A 15000-nucleotide genomic window follows, 5' to 3' on the forward strand; every position below is an offset into this window, starting at 1 on the left:
TTGTCTTTTTTTTGTCTTTATTTTTTGTCTTGTGTTCTTTACATAGCGAGCATAAGCAATCCCCAGCCCCTCATCATTCAGTTTTTTTCTTTTATAAATTTGCTTTTTTTCTTCTTTATCCTTCGTTCATTGACCCTCAATACTTTTTTTCTCTCCGACCCTTCGTTTTATCATTGTTTTTGCCTCTCCCATCTCTCCCCAGAGTTTGGGTGCGTGCATATGTGCTGAATATTGACATGCACATGCCTGTCAATATACACATACGAGTGTACGAAGGTTTGTACATATACACTAATGGATCTGAAAAATGATGCAACAGATCAGAATGGTTCGGTCAGTGTGATCTAAATATATCGGTCATTCTTGTGAACTTCACCTCATGAACGCCACGTCTTATGACTTCCTGTCTGTTAGCTAAGAAACTGTAGTTGCCTTAAATCCAGTACTTAATGTAATTATGCAATTTAATCACTCTTGCACCATTTGTGTAGTCGACATGTGCGTGTATACCTGCGTGTACGTGAACGTGTGTGTGCATATGCACACGCACACAAACACACACACGGACGACTTTATCAAACAAATCCTGAACAGTGATTTAATTGATTGCGGATCATTATGTACAGAGTGGGACAGGGTCTTCAAGTACTCAGATCAGTACATATTACTCAGCATCTGGAATTCCCGTTCTTGGGAGACGACTTCAGATGATGCGAAAACCTTCCTTATGATTATGTGTCTTAAGGGCTGAATTCCCGTCCCCCGGCAGAAGCTTTGTGTTGACAAAGACGAGCGAGGATTTTTGGGTCTTCAGAGTTCTTTTAAGTCAAAGAGTATTTGGCGGTCACCCCTTGTCAACCGGAGGTGAGGGGTGAGAGGGTGAGGGGGTGAAGGATGGAGGGTGAGGGGGTGAGAGGCGGAGAGTGAGGGGTGTGAGGGTAAGGGGTGAGGGGAGGTGTTACATTACTAAATAAAATCACCTGGCTTAGCAAAGGAGCATATGGTTCGGGGTGATTTTTCCTAGACATTTCATTCTACCTAACGTCAATTAATTTTATTCAGCTGATAGGAAGACAAATGAGTCGGTCTCCTTTGGGTTTTAAACTCGAGTTGTGTATTTGTTCTTTCTGTTAACAGGTGATTCTATTCAGATGAAAGAGACACCTACAAGAGTCCAGAGGTGATGATATTTTTTTGGGACTCAATTTTTATTTTTATTAATTTATTAATATTTCTACAAATCTTTCTTGAGTGACATACCCTTCTAGTGTTAACTTCCAGTGTCGTCCAGAGGAGCTAGTATTTTTTGGGAGCTCAATTTTTATTTTTATTAATTTATTAATTTCTCTACAAATCTTTCTTGAGTGACATACCCTTCTAGTGTTAACTTCCAGTGTCGTCCTCTCCCTCCCCCACCCCTCCCCCCTACCCCCATCGTTGTTGTGCATCTTGCGTCATATTATCACAAAATCTGACGCAATTTCCTCTAGCATCGGAAACCTAGCTTTTAGTTTAGAGTTCTGTCGCACTTTGAACGTTTCAGTACGTTTTTGAGAGATTCGGAACTTTTTGGAAAGTTTCGTGAGGTTCGGGACGTTTTGAACGTTTTGGAATGCTTTTGAAAAACTTGGAACGTTTTTGAGAGTTTCAGGACGTTTTTGAACGTTTCGGAATGTTTTTGAGCGTTTCGGAACGTTTTGGACGTTTCCTTAACGTTTTACGAATTTTGAACGTTTGATGTAATTTTGAACGCTTAAAGTTGTTAAACAATTAAGAGTTTTTGAATTCCCCATTCCGATTTATTATGATTTGACCAACTCGTGAGGATTTGAACGTTTTGTGAAAGTTTGAACATTTTCATGTATTTTGAGCGTTCCTTGGCATATTGAACGATTCACAACGATATGAATTTTTCGTCATTTTGAATTTTGAAAATTTTGAACAAGGTTCAATGCTTTGTCACGGTTTGAACACTGGTTGGACGCTTTGTGAAGTTTTGATAAATTCGTAACGGTACTTGTTACGTGATTCTTCGTGGGTAACGTGACGATTCTTCCGTTACGTAACGGGTTGTCAGCTATGTAAAAGTTTATCTCATTTATTATAGTCAACGGTTCTGTAATGGTATAATGGTTTTGCAACGGTTTAACGGTTCTGTGACGGTTGGAATGTAACGGTTTAACGGTTCTGTGACGGTTTGAGGATTACGTGACGGCTTGAATGTAACGTTTTAACGGTTCTGTGACGGTTTGAGGATTACGTGACGGTTTTAATATAACGTAACACTTTAATGGTTCTATGACGGTTCAACGGTTCTGTGACGGTTTGAATGTAACGTAACGGTTTAACGATTCTATGACGGTTTAGCGGTTTCGTGACGGTTTATCCGCGGATATGTTGGCCTTTAATTCATCCCAGTTGTAAACACACTCTTGGCCATTTTTCGTTCTTAATCCACTTGAACACTTCATAGCTGTGATTCCTTCTGTGTTGATCAACTAAGTCGAGATAATATCCTCAGTTGCTATTGAATGATTTTTGTTTTGAAATAAAATGGAAATGAAGCGAAATTAAATGAAATACAGTGAAATGAAAAGAAAAGAATTAGTCCCAGATGGTTTGGCATATTGACTGCATTTCTTAGAAAAATTGCAATTGAAGACTTGGGCATATAGTAGGTCAAAAAACAACGACCCAACGGAGGGGACGATGTTGTTTGAAATAACACGTTGTTCAATGGGACATGAACGGTAAGGACTGAATCCTCTGAGGTGTTGTGAGCACAAACACAAAAAAGAAGAAAAAAAAGAAGAAAATAAATAAAATGATTAATCAGAGATGAATTGGGAGATGGCAGATAGAGTGGGGCATTCAAATGGACAATTAATGATGATGTGAAAGAGATATCAAAGGAAAATAATCAGATTTGCAAAGGAGAGCTTGTTCGCATACAGTATTTGTGTGTGTGTGTGTGTGCATGTGTACATGTAAATGTCGGTGTGCATACGTGTGTGCATATATATAAATGGGCACATATGTATATGAAACACGCCTTTGGTCTTATATTGTACACGGAAAATGTAAATTTAAAACAAAATTGTTTGGTACCTGATATCTCTACTTCTGTTTTCCCCAACTTAAAGAATTACGTAACTTGCTTCATGTATACGTTTGTATACGTGTGAGCGCGTGTGCGTTCGTGTGTGTCTATCTTGTATCCTGTGTGTGTGTGTGTGTGTGTGTGTGTGTGTGTGTGTGTGTGTGTGTGTGTGTGTGTGTGTGTGTGTGTGTGTGTGTGTGTGTGTGTGTGTGTGTGTGTTACTGTGAAATTGCATCTCCACTCACGTTCTCTTGACGAATACGTCGCGTGACGTCCGGATGGAACTGCGCATGCGTGTAGCGTTACGTCGAAACGCGTAACACTCAACGCATAACGTGCAACGCCAGCTTTGTCATCTCAACATCGATCAAGATTTTAACTGTGATAAGAAGATTGTAATGTAGTAAATGCAGATAGATAAGAAATTTAGATAATAGATAACACAAATAGATGATAAGTTAATTGTCATATCTGTCGTCCTTGCAAGAATGAACTGTGGTACAGTTCAGAATGAAAAAAAAAAAAAAAAAGAAGTAGAATATAATAAACGTGTTAAAACACAGTGGATATATAGAAGTGTTAGTATGTGTTGCACTCTGTTGAAAACGACAGGAAGCGAGTCTGTCATGAAGTTCTTAGGAGATGTTTCTAGAATTCGAGGCATTTTGTCAGAAAGAAAGAGAGAAATTCTAAGACCCTGGGGAACATTATTAACCCATTAGGCTAGGTTAGGGTAGGTTAGGTTAGGTTAAGTTGGGTCAGGTTGGGTTGGGTTAAGTTAGGTTAAATTAGGTCAGGTTATACGCCCAGAGTTGTTATGAGACCCCCTACTCGTAACTCCCAACCCCCACTAATGTGACACTGAATATAATCATAACGTATTAAGTTTGATCTAACATACATTGGTAATGCATTGGATATTATGAAATGGTTCAAGTTACAATGAATTTATTAAGCAGCAGGATCAACATCGTAGTTTATAGTGATTACTAATAGACTTGTAGGAATGAAACTGTAGTTATTTTTTCTGTCAACCAGTAATGATTGTCAGCCATGCAAGTACCTCTGGGGGGACGTCTTGTGAACCCCAGATTGAGAGCCTCTGATGTAGAGGGAAAAAAATAAATGGAAGGAAAAGAGAAAAAGAAAAAAAAAGAGAAAAAAAGAAGGGAAGAAGAAAGAAAAAGAAAAAAAGAGGAAAGAAAAAATAAAAACAGAGAAAATGAAGAGAAAGAAGAAAAAAGAAAGAAAAAGAAAAAAGAATGAAAGAAAGAAAGAAGAGGACGACGACGACGACGAAGAAGAAGAAGAAAAAAAAAAGAAGAAGAAAAAAGCACAATAAGGACCAAGATCTTACTAGAGCATTCAGAGTATTCTTTTGGGGGCTGTCTAAATCCGAGGTGAGTTGACAACCACACCCACTTCTATGCTTGTCGAAGTGGCAAAGGAAAAACTCCAACAGGATAGAAGACATGAGGGATAGTGGAAAAATCAGTAGGAAAATGAAAGAACTGTTTATAAGAGAGAACTATTGCCAGTGATCGTGTCTTAGTGATACTTTATTAAGTTTTACATCGCGGTTCTGTGGACCACCTAGGACAGACCACCCACTCGCGAGGGATTGGTTTTTGTGGGAAGAGAAGTCTGTAGGGAAGTGAAATGGTAGTCGTGTATAAAAGGGGGCTATTACCACTGAGCATTTTAAGGGATATTCATTAGGACTTGCATCGTGGCTCAGGAGCCATGGGCAGAAGGGAAGAGTGCTTATAGTACCCAGTGGTCGGTCACTGCGGGAGGTTCCTCGGGGCATCTCGGGGAGCTTACAAACTCTTATTCCGTGAAAGCGGGTGGTCTGGTCTAAACGATCTCATGATCCCACGATTCGATGATACCATTTTACCTCCTACCTCTCAATCTATTATATTTTTCTTGTAGCTTTGGGGCGGTGCTTCTCTATTGATCTGATAGGCAAAGAGACACAACAGATAAATGGAACTCAAACTAAAGAAAGGCTCAACATTTGTATCAATTCTCTATTTCAACATCTCGGCTCACATTCGCTCTGCGAAGTAGCTAGATATAATAGCTTTCGTCAAAGTTTGGGGATTTGAGGTCGGATATACTTATTGATGTCACGCGATGACCACAGCGGGTTCGAACCGCCTACGTCTAATTTCTCGTCTCTGGACGTTAGCACGCTAGTCCGCTTGACCGCCAAATATAAAAAAACATAACTTAACGTAACATAACCTAGCCACACTTCCCAATACCTAACTTAATCTAATCTAACCTAACCTACCTAATCTAATCTAACTTAACCTAACCTAACCTAAGTTAAACCAAACTAACCTAACCTACCTAATCTAGTCTAACTTAACCTAACCTAACCTAAGCTAAACCAAACTAACCTAACCACCCTTCCCAATACATCTCCATAACAGGATCTATAAAGTATTCAGTTATGTGTAAGATATGATTTGTTGACCACATTTGAAAGAGAAAAAGATGATTTCAAACTGCATAAAATCACAAAGAGTTCTTATTGGCTGAAAAGAATCGTTTGACGGCAGAGAAAATAAAACTATTAATCGAACATTGAACCCACAGATGAGGTGATTAACAATGGCGGCGCGTCGATTTTGATGTCGGCAAAAATGTAAATAATATCGGAACGTAAAAAATTGTAATCGGTGTGTAGACACTTAAACTTTAAGAGAGTCAGTCAAGTGAAAGTTAATTAGTCCAAGATGCGAAACAAGATTAAGAGTAGGAAAGGTCACATCACACACTTTCGTGTGTACATTTGGGGGAACAAGTTTCTCCAGAGTTTCTGGCTGAAGACTCGATATTTGGCAATAACATGGACGGGAAAGGAAAATCATTACCAAGACTTGGCGTGTTTCTTCTTAATGCGATTTAAATCCCTTTTTATACCAATACATCCCAGTAGAATTCTATAGGACCTGTTTTTCACAGCCATACACTGCATACTGTATCCAGACACACACACACACACACACACACACACACACACACACACACACACACACACACACACACACACACACACACACACACACACACACACACACACACACTCTTACATAGACACACGTTCACATGCGTACACATGCACTGATGCACACACATATACGTTCACAAATGTCCATGCACTCTAACTTGCACGTGGTTGGAGTGGCGAAAGAGGTCAAAGTGAAAAGAGAGGAAATGGAAGTCTTCTAGAAAAGAATGGCGTCACACTTTTGAGACACGTGGTCTCGTAGCCGTGAGACTTTGGAACCATGAGACTTTGGAACCGTGAGACTTTGAAGCCGTGAGATTTTGGAGTCGAGACTCCGAAAACGCTCAATACCACAAGCGTGAGACTTTGGAACCGTGAGACTTTGAAGCCGTGACACTTTGGAACCGTGAGACATTGAAGCCTTGAGATTTTGGAGTCGAGACTCCGAAAACGCTGAATATCATAGGCGTGAGACTTTGGAATCGTGATACTTTGAAACCGTGAGACTTTGGAACCGTGAGACTTTGAAGCCGTGATAATTTGGAACCGTGAGATTTTGAAGCCGTGAGGCTTTGGAACCGTGATATCTTGAAGCCGTGAGACTTTAGAGCCGTGAGGCTTTAAAGCCGTGAGACTTTGCAACAGTGATATTTTGAAGCCGTGAGATTTTGGAGCCGAGACTCCGAAAACGCTCAATATTGTAGGCGTGACACCGTAAACGTGACTTCAAAACAGTGATATTTTAAAACAGTGAGACTTCGAATTCGTGAGACTTCAAAATTCCGAAAACGTGAGACATAATAGACGTAATGTTTCGGATTCGTGAGATTTTGAGAACATGATACTTCAAAACCGTGAGGTTTGGGAGTAGTAAGACTCCATAAAACGTTATGTGAGTTTTCATAGCCGTGAAACACAAAACGTGAGATTTCATAACCGTGAGACCTCGAACCCATGATACTTAGAAAACGTGAGACTCCGAAAACGTGAGACTTCGAACCCGTGAGACTCCAAAAACGTGAGACTCCGAACCCGTGAGACTCCGATCCCGTGACATTCCAAAAGCGTGATACTTCGAACCCGTGAGACTTCAGAACCGTGAGACTCCGAAACCGTGAGTGTTTTTTTCGAGGGAGATAATTACTCTCCCGACCGATCAAGCGAGCCAATGTTGCAGACTTTCCCGAGGCAAGCCAGCGTATCACAAAGAATTTTTAAGTTTATTTTCAAACTTTTCTTGAAGAAGGAGAAGAAAAAGGAGGAGGAGGAGGAGGAGGAGGAGGAGGAGAAGGAGAAGGAGAAGGAGAAGGAGAAGGAGAAGGAGAAGGAGAAGAAAAAGAAGAAGAAGAAGAAAAAGAAGAAGAAGAAAAAGAAGAAGAAGAAAAGAAGAAGAAGAAGAAAAGAAGAAGAAGAAGAATAAGAAGAAGAAGAAAGAAGAAGAAGAAGAAGAAGAAGAAGAAGAAGAAGAAGAAGAAAAAGAAGAAGAAGAAGTAGAAGAAGAACAGGAGGGAAGAAGAAGAAGAAGAAGAAGAAGAAGAAGAAGAAGAAGAAGAAGAAGAAGAAGAAGAAGAAGAAGAAGAAGAAGAAGAAGAAGAAGAAGAAGAAGAAGAAGAAGAAGAAGAAGAAGAAGAAGAAGAAGAAGAAGAAGGAGAAGGAGAAAAAGGAAAAGGAGAAAAAGAAGAATGGAAAAAGAAGAGGAGGAAGAAGAAGAAGAAAAAAAAAAAAGAAGAAAAAAGGGGACGGGCTCATAATACGTCAAGATCTGAGAGGCCGAACATGCCTGCACATTGTATAATAAGATAAAATAAATAATCAAGTAAACGAATAAAGTAAATAGATAAATAAACAAATGAATAAATAAATGGATGAATGAACGAACATAAGCAAATGAATAGATAGACAAACGAACGAATTAATAAATAAATGGTCAAATAAATAAACAAATGAATAAATGAACGAATAAAGAAATAGATAATAGAGATTGACAAAATCATGAAAATATTAAGATAGAAACGTCAGAAGATGAAAGCTACAGGAAATAACAAAAGGCCACTTTCTCTCTCTCTCTCTCTCCCTCTCTCTCTTTCTCTCTCTCTCTCAAGGGAACAATTATTGATTCGGTACGGTAAATAGGCTGTGGTATTTGGAGCAAGGTGGGTGTGCATTAGCATGTGTGAGTGTGCGCGCGCGCGCACGTTTTGTGCGTTTCTGCAACAATCCAACCCAAAACCCAATATAACACATCCCAACCCAACCCAACCCAACCCAGTCCAACCCAAAACCCAACCCAACCCAACCCAACCCAACCCAACCCAACCCAACCCAACCCAACCCAACCCAACCCAACCCAACCCAAAACCTAACCCAACCCAACCCAAAACCACAACTCAACCCAACCCAACCCTACAACCCAACCCAAAACCCAACTCAACCCAAAACGACAACCCGACTCAATCCAAACCAAAACCCAACCCAACCCAAAATCAAGCCCTAAAACCCAACCCAACCCAACCCAAACAAAAATCCAACCTAACCCGACCCTACCCTTCTGGCCGCGTCCCACCTGTCGCTCCTTTGCGCGCGGTTGACCGCTTTACCTGTTGCGCGGCGCGCATGCGCAGCACTTGAGCTAATTGATCCATTACCGCTCCTTTGCTCAACTCCCCCTCTCCCCCTCCCTCCCTACCCCTCCCTGTCTCCTTCTCTCCCACTCTTCCTCTCTTCCTTTCCCTCTCTTTCCATTCTTTCTCTCTCCCTCTCTCCTTCCCTACCTCTCTTCCTTTCTCTCTCTTCCCGTCTCTTCTTTCCTGCCTCTCTTCCTCTTTCCCTCCTTCCCTACCTTCTCTTTCTTTCTCTCTCTCCTCCTTCCTCTCGCTATCTCTTTCTTTCTTCCTTTTTCTTCTTCCTGGCCACCTCTCTCTATTCTTCACTCACTATCCTCCTCTATTTTCCCCTCTTCCTCTCTATTTCTCCATCTCCTTCTGTCTCTCTTTTCATCCGGTCCTGGCTTTCTCTTCCTCACTCTCTTTCTCTCCCTCTCTCTCTTTTTTCTTCACTTCCTGTCCCTCCCTCCCTACTTTCTTCCTTCTCTCCCTCTCCGTTTCCCTATCCCTGTCTTTTATCCCTTCTCTTTCTCTCTCTCTCTCTCTCTCTCTCTCTCTCTCTCTCTCTCTCTCTCTCTCTCTCTCTCTCTCTTTCATTCTCTCTCTCTCTCTCTCTCTCCTACTCTCCATCCCGTTTTCTATAGTTTCCGTTACATGATTTTATTCAACTCGGAGGGTGGGGGTGAGAGGGGGTGGAGGGTGTCGATAAAGGGTCACGATCGACAGATGACCGTTTCAATGCAGGTCCTCCTCACCAGAACAAAGACTCTGAAGTTTTGGCTACACTATGGATACTCTTCTCTCTTCGGAAAACCTTCCATATTCAGAAGCTTCGATTATTCGGAAGTGCTTCTCGTACGACGAACATTTTTCTCCATTTCGGAAGTTTTCGTTCCGAATATTCGGTGGTTTTTGTGTCCGGAATTAACCGGTGCTTCTACCCTTCGGGATACTATCGAACCGAAGAGAAGTAGAAAAGTAGAAGAATAGTAGATCTAGAGTAGATAATACATATAGTGGCAGATATAGTAGTACATATAGTCGTAGATATAGTAGGTATAGAGTCTATAGACAGAAGAGCTATTATAGAGATCATATCATTTTTAGATGACGTGGGGAGGGGGAGGTGAGGGTAGAAAGAGAGAAGGGTAGGAGGAGGAGAAAGGAAGGGAAGGGGGAGGGTAGGGAAGGGAAGGGAAGGGGAAGGGGAAAGGGGGAAGGGTGGGAGGAGGAGTGGAGGTGGGAGGGTAGGAGAGGGAAGGGAAGGTGGAGGGGAAAGGGGGAATGGTGGAAAGAGTGGGGGAAGGGGAGGGGGAGGGAAGGGAAGGTGGGGGGAATGGGGGAAGGGTGGGAGGAGTGGGGGAAGGGAAGGGGGTGGGAAGGGGAGGGGGAGGGAAGGGGAGGGGGAGGGAGCGGAAGGTGGGGGGAAAGGGGGAAGGGTGGGAGGAGGAGTGGAGGTGGAAGGGGAGGGGGGAGGGAGGAAGGGTTTTAGGCTTTTACGATTCGAACTCGCTCTTACTTGGCTTCGGAGGTCGCAGGTGAACCTCGTGGCTTTCGGCGGAAGGAGTCTGGCTATTGTGGCTTCCAGAGTCAAGGCGTGTCTCAGGAGGAGGTGGGCTGAGGTGGGCGGAGGTGGGCGGAGGTGGGCGGAGGTGTCTGTGTGGCTTCACCCCTCTACCGAGCGGGTTAATAAAATCGCCTGGCGGCAGGAAAGGGTAGCAGGAAGGCCTTGTTAGGTGACCTTGTTAGGTTACCTCTCAAACTTTCAGGTTTCTAGATTTCGGAAATTTTCGTTCCGAATATTGGAGTGTTCCGAAATTTGGAGAGTTCCTAATAGGGAGAACTCTCTGTAATGGAGAGAGGAAAGTGGCCAAGGCTGCGAAGTCGGAGTTCAACTGCCAATCAATTCCAGGCAGCTTTTGAAATTTGTTCCACACATCAATTTCTCTCCCAATCTCAATTTTGTTGAAACATGTTTCTTTAACATTAACCCCGCCATCTTCACAATCTCGGCTACCCTCTCAAAGTGGGGAATCTCGTTTAGCCTTGAACTTGTATTAAGTAACAAGTCACGTGGATGTTTATTCAAACGCAGTTATCAAAATGTCATTATCCTGTTGAAGTGTTTGAACTTTTGCTATCTATGGTCTTCCCATGGGCGAAGGAAATCGCCTTAGGGGAGTAACGGAGATAAATCCTTGGTGTCCTGATTGTAGAATATTTGTCTTAGAAAAACGTTTCCCAACCTGGGGTGCTGAAATCAATTATAGGGGGTGCTGGGAAGTGATGCACACAAAAATCACATTGATATATGTATCATTGATTACCTAGTTGTGCATATTTGACTTTTTCCATGCTATTTTATTTTTCTAGGGTGTTCTTATTTCTTCTACAAACAATATTGTCAGTTTGTTTCAGCTCCAAGGAATCAAGAAAATAAATCATCAAGCAGTACACTTCACTTTCTTTTATTCTCCTAATAACAAGATAGGGTGCTGGATTGCTTAGACATGACAACAGGGGTGCTATGGTCGGAAAAGGTTGGGAAACGTCATCTTAGATGAACAAAATCGGTGAGCGGCGAGCAGAATACAATAAATGTATCTACACAAACTTGTAGCAAAGAAAGGGTCGTGACAGCTCCTGCTCGCTCCTCAAATAAAGAATCTCGCCGGAAGAAGTAATCCCATAAGGGAATCCCCAAACTAAATGCCCTGAAGAAAATGGTTAGAATACGCCACACTATTTGATTAATTAATCCCAGTATCCGCAAACTAAACTCCCGGGGGTTAACGGATATAAAGCCGTGACAATGCGCCATCATGTCAAGCGTGTTGTCTAAGTATAGCTCACGAGGCATTTACTCAGCGGTCAGGATTCCCAAAGCTCTTCTAAGGATGGCTGTCTCCATCCCAGAGGGGGGTGGGGGGTGGAGGTTGGAGGTTGGGGTTTTGGAGGCTGGTTGATCTTGATGGAAAGTTGCTAGAAACTGGGTTGACACGTAATCCTTTCCCTGGTATTCGTCGTCTTTTTCCTAGGAATTACCACGCTCACACCGAGGTATCAGTCATAAGACAGGATTTTCGTTTCGTGGTCGCGTAGGGTGTGTGTGTGTTTGTGGGGTGTCCATTGGTTCACATTTCCTTTGATCTTTTGTATAGGGTGCGGTTCTCATCTTCTCTTAATGTTCTCACGTCTTTGAAAACCCTAACCACATTTCTTCACATCAACAAATCAATGACTCGGGTCCAGATTGTTATGTATATCTTTCTTAAGTTGGATCCTCAACCACAGAGTAAAATGGCGCTCAGCAAGGGCCACTGTGGAGCTGCGGGTTTCCAGTCAGTAAATTTTCGAGATTGTGGTTAACATTAGGTTCTGAAGTCCTTTGCGGCTTTCTGAAGACACACTTGATTACCAGTTGCCAAAATGCAGTTATCTCTCCTTATTGGGAATATCTGAAAATTGGGGATTTCCAATATTCAGAAGAGGTCTTGGTTGACGAGGACCCTTGCGAGGCTAGAATTCGCTTTTTCAGTAGAGGAGAACAATACCATACCATACAAGACGCCTTTTAGATCATCGCCTATCAGTTGATGGTTCCTTGTTCTCATAGTGATTCTCAACGTTCTTCTTCACGAGCTGAGGGTTTCTTGGTTGTTGGCAGAAGACATAGAAAAGATCTCCTGCCTTAAAGAGCTCTTTGTCCCAGCCTCGTTCTCACGCCGTTGGCGACACCGCCCCCTTCGCCCGAGATAACGCGGGCGACAAGCGAACAGGATAACATTTCGGCATCCTGTACTAGGGTAGGAAGTGTGTCGCCAGAAGCTTATGCAATCTCCGTGTGTGTGTGCGTGTGTGTGTGTGTGTGTGCGTGTGTGTGTGTGTGTGTGTGTGTGTGTGTGTGTGTGTGTGTGTGTGTGTGTGTGTGTGTGTGTGTGTGTGTGTCCCATAAGAGATATTGCATTCATGTGATTTACACTTCTTGGATAAACTTTTGGCTTCTGTAGACTATTGTTGTTCGAGTTTGATGTCAAGGAGCATTTGTCCACAAAAGAACGTAACGCCTTTTGGATGTAATGGTACATTTTCATACCAGCTGCCGCCAGGCGATTTTATTCAGCTCGACGTGATATTCCCCCTTAGGTAGTTAGTGAGACAATATAACAATCTAACCTTAGTGCTGTTCAGCTTCACAGTCGTTAGCATTTCTTCGAAAGTACACGAGTACACATTAGTGTGTGTATGTGTGTGTGTGTGTGTGTGTGTGTGTACGTATTTGTGTGTGTACATGTGTGTGTGTGTGTGTGTTGTCAGTACTTTCATTTTCTCATTTGCCAACATGAGTGTCTGCTGACACAAAAAAGGTTGGTAACACTGATTATTATGAGAAGTTGGCTGCCCTGGTCTCACGAAATCCCTTTTGGGCTTGCTGTTGAGTTCTTGGGCTTAAGAAGGCCCTGGGAATTAGGGCTTATCTTCGTTGTTGCCATTGATGTTGTCGTTGTCCATGTTGTTGCTTTTTGGTCACTGTTGTTGTTATTGTGTCATCGTTGGCAAAGTTAATAGTTTCGTTATTGTGGTTGTTATTGTCGTCGTGGGTGTTGCCAAAGCTGTCTTAGTTGTTGTCAGAGTTGTTATCATAGTTGTTGTCACAGTTGTCATTTTGTTTTAGTGTTGTCGTCATGGTTGTCGGTGTTGTCACTGTTGTTGCAATAGTTGTCTTAAAAGTTGTCATATTGTCATTGTTACCAGATTTGTTGACATTGTTTTCATCGTTGCAATAGTTGGTATCAAAGTTGTATGTGTCGTTATTGTTGTCATTGCTGTCTGTTGTTGTTAATGTGACAAAAATTGCCATACTTGTTATTGTTTATGTTATTGTTATTTTTTGTCACTATTACATGTTATATTTGCACTTTTTATTGTCGTTATTGTACTCGTTACCGCTGTCATTGTTATTGATGCATTGTTATTGCGACTTCCACTGTTTCTACTGTCGCTGTTATTGCCATACCACTGCCACTGGCTTTGTCACTGTCATTGTTGTTGTTGTTGACGTTGTTGTTGTTGTCGTTACTGCTGGTCCGCCTTCTGGCAGTTTAGATGCAAGAGAGCTGTTGCAAAAGCCACGCTGGGTGTAGTGTTATTTGTTCTCCAATTCTTTTTATGCCCCTGTTATTTATTTTTACTGCCCTAGCTCTTGTCATCTGAAGCCGTCTCCTCCTCCTCCTCCTCCTCCTCCTCCTCCTCCTCCTCCTCCTCCTCCTCCTCCTCCTCCTCCTCCTCCTCCCCCTCCTCTTCCTCCTCCTCCTCCTCCTCTCCTTCTCCAAACGTTTTCTTTTAATTATTTTTGTTTCTATTCCTCTTAATATGTCTCCACATTCCTTTTGTCTTCGTTTCGTTTTTTACTTTATCGCGGTTTTTAGTTTTCCTTCGTTCATCTCTTGTCTTCAAAAAAATATTTCCTCTGTTTTTCCTTTCTTCATTCTTCCACTCCTCGTCCTCCTCCTCGTCCTCCTCCTCCTCCTCCTCCTCGTCCTCCTCCTCCTCCACCTCCTCGATCTCCTCTTCCTTCCCCTCTCATACCTCCATCCCTCGCCTTCGCTTCTTCTTCTCTACATATTTTCATGTCTTTACTTCTGTCGTTGCTCTTTCGATTCCTCTGCTTCTGCTTCTTAGTCTTCTTTTTTATTTACTCTCTTTTTTTGTTAACTCGTTCCTTTCATATAAAAAAGATCTCTACTTCCTCTGTTTTTTCCTTTTCTTGTCCTCCTCCTCTTCCCCTCCTCCTCTTCCTCTTCTTCTTCCTTCCTCTCGTTGTCACAGTGTGAGCCATTCCGTGTAAATAGTTGTGGGTCAGAGGCCTTAGTCACGCACACACACACACACACACACACACACACACACACACACACACACACACACACACACACACACACACACACACACACACACACACACACACACACACACACACATTTGTGTAGAGTTCCCGGTTGTCACTACGGCGGTCTGGGTTCGAATCCCGCTCATGGCTGAAATAATTTCAGTATCGCTGCGCTGCGAATCGTTACTCTAACTCTCGTAGGCGGAGAGTTGGGTGTGTGTGTGTGCGTGTAAGGTCACAGCATTACCCATAGATCGGTCATATATGAACTCTGAGCTCTATTCCGTGAGGGTAAAAATTGTCGATCACGAGTCCAACACGTAATCCAAGATAATGGGGAATCACACACACACACACACACACACACACACACACACACACACAC

This window comes from Oratosquilla oratoria, chromosome 4 (assembly GCF_046742065.1).
Source record: "Oratosquilla oratoria isolate Oo_2021 chromosome 4, ASM4674206v1, whole genome shotgun sequence".
In the NCBI taxonomy this organism is placed as follows: Eukaryota; Metazoa; Arthropoda; class Malacostraca; order Stomatopoda; family Squillidae; genus Oratosquilla; species Oratosquilla oratoria.